This window comes from Rhagoletis zephyria, unplaced genomic scaffold, assembly GCF_001687245.7.
Source record: "Rhagoletis zephyria isolate East Lansing unplaced genomic scaffold, Rhagoletis_zephyria_1.1 Rzeph_scaffold_02579, whole genome shotgun sequence".
Taxonomy (NCBI): Eukaryota; Metazoa; Arthropoda; class Insecta; order Diptera; family Tephritidae; genus Rhagoletis; species Rhagoletis zephyria.
This window is the reverse complement of record NW_016159663.1, coordinates 59230-62205: the sequence shown is the minus strand read 5'-3', so window position 1 is coordinate 62205 and position 2976 is coordinate 59230.

Below are 2976 nucleotides of genomic sequence, written 5' to 3'. Positions count from 1 at the left end.
TCGAAGGACAGTGATAAAAATGACTGCAAGCAGTAACAAGATAAGGCCTGTGTAAAAGATATTGAGCGCTAATGAAAATTACACCTTTTCGGCACATTGGTTACGCATGATAGGTTGTGCCATGCGTCATGGTAACGATCAAGTGTTGCGCGGAAATACATAGAATGGAAACATAAATACAACAGTTCAGTTGATAAGTGGACACCTGCATACATTCATATGTATGATATCATGTGTGACATGAATCACTTTGCATGCATATGTGTGGATGTATGTATGTATGTACATACATATCCACATGTATTGGTGGTTTGTATGACGAGTCTACGGGAAATGAAGTCAGACAAAGGCAGAAGAATACCTTTATGCCGACGATCAATGAACTGTGGGCGGCCTACCTAAGGTGACTAAATGCATTATCGTAACTACTACTTGCATACATCATTATACAGTGCCGGCCACTTGAATAGCGCGCCTCTTTCGGTCCACAGTGGTGATAACTTTCCTTTTGTTCATTTAATATTCATTCATTTTTTTATAAACATATAGCATACTCTATAAAAAAGCCATGTAAATCCGATTTTAAAATTTTATACAAAAAAATTTTCATCCTGTGCTTTTTATTATCGTTTGTGAAATGTTACCCTACAATGTCCATGATTTTAAAACGTTTTTATATATTTCTTTTTTTTTGGTGATGTTTTTAATAAATAAATCGCCCCTTAGAAAGCTAAGAAAGTTAGCGGGGCTGTAATGTGAAGAGAGTTTTTTCTTGCACCCAACCACATACTTTGCATGGCAGAAAATACCTTAAAAAAAAAAACAAGTAATTTTTAAGCAAAAAAAAAATGACTTAAATCCCATATAAAAATTTTAAATTATCGTTAATTTCTTCAAGATCCAATGGTCGGATCTAAACCTAATTAGTATTGCACCACCTTTGTGAAATCGGTCATCGTGGTCCAAAGCTATGCGGTAACATACATAAAAAACAAAAATTTTTCGACGAAGTCGGTTAAAAATACGACTAATAATAATAACTTTTATAATAATTAATGATAGCGGTCAAAAGGATAACTGTCAATACCGATAATCAAAAGGGGGCGCTATTCTATTGGCTGGCACTGTATGTATGTGAACATGTACCTATTACATACATACGTATATGGATGCATACGAGTCAGTCTAGAGCGGATGCCATAAATAATTTAAAGCCGATTTTCTTAAACACTTTTTCATAAGTAAGTCAATAAAAGTAAGTGCATTTTTTTAAACGTTTTTTTGGGGCCAATGTCTACTAAACTTAACTCAGTGAACTACTTCTGAAATTAATATTTCAGATCTGAAGTGACTATAATGAGTATAAAGATCATCATTGAGGAGTCTTCATTCAAGAATGCCAAACTATTTTATATACATCAATTTGTGATCCATATGAAAGGGTTCGTATGCCCCTGCGCGAGTGTCTAAGTCAGCCCTTTCATCCATCAGCGCTCACATATCTATTGCAACAATTGTTGTTGTACTTATTATTTCAACTGAACTTGGAGTTCGCAGAGCGGAACTTAGGCAAGTGAAAAACTCCCACGGTTTTCAGTCATTCCGATGGGAAAATTTTTTAATCGAAATGTAAAGAGAAAAGCGTGAAAAGAAGATGTCCTACAAGTTCACATATATAGTATTTTAAGTTCAACTTCAGTTGTATAAACAGTTGGTTGTTGTTTGTAGAATCAGCTGGTGGAAGTTTTCACAGCGGCGTATAAAGAGGGCAGCAAATGAACCTGTTTACATTTAGAATGAATTGTATTACAAATAAGAATGGATAAAGAATGTGCTGTTCTTATGCATAAAGGAAGGTACATACACATGTACATATGTAGAGATGTATGTATGTATTTATATGAATGGGCGTGGAATAAGTCTAATTTATTTTTAGCGCACCCAACTGTGAATGGTACTAAGTTTATGCTGATACATACATATGTACATACATATATACTTACACACATACTCATTTTTGTGCGAAACTTTTCAAAGTAATTCATGAATTTTTGTGGAAATGTTCATTTGCGTTTTTTTTAATGAGGTAAACGAACTTTAAAATAAAATGAAAGCTAGCCGACGAAGTGGTTGTAAGCGTTAATGAATGAACTTAGCAACAATTGAAAAATAAAGCACAAGTGGTCTTCTAGGAATCCTTTACTTGGTCTGTTCAGCGACAAACTTTTCATGCTCGATTTCTTACTCGTCTTTTTGAAAGCAATGGCAAGGTCCTCTGATTAAAATTCCTACCATTATGTGCCCCTTTGACCTATAGCAGTTATAATTGTTTCGCGGTTAAACTAAATTTCAGTAAACTTATTCAGCTGTGCAACCATTGATAAACTGAGATAAAAAATAGACTAACATTTCTTGAGCATACCAGCGAATTTCTTGGGGCTGGCATCGGTCGCTTCACAGCGCTGAAAATCAACTGGAGATACTTTTTTCATACTTTCTTGGTGGTTTCAGTCGTTTAGCATTTTTAACAATGCTTCAAAACTCTTCTGCAATGCCAAACTCTACTGGAAACTCATTTCCGGGACGCAGGTATTTCCGCTGCCACTTTTGACCACTATAACCGGCAAGATTTACATACATACATATATGTAGATATGTCATGCACCCGAAAACTCTTATAAAATTCGTTCCCAGCAAAAAGCTTCAGGTCAATCAAGCAGACTTCCTTCACGCTAAAGAGCATGGAGCAAACGGTTAAAAAATTCAGGAGGTCAAAGCTTTTTGTACATAGCTCCCTCCATATTTACCAACATGAATACTGAAGTTTAAAATCTTTTGAATCGTTCTGCAGACCTTGACGCAAGGATCGATGATCGATTATGGATACCTTTAGCAAGGCTTAAGTCCTGTTACCTGAGTTTGTGATTAACATATTCACGGCTTTTGTCAGATCGACAAACACCTCATCTGTTGTAA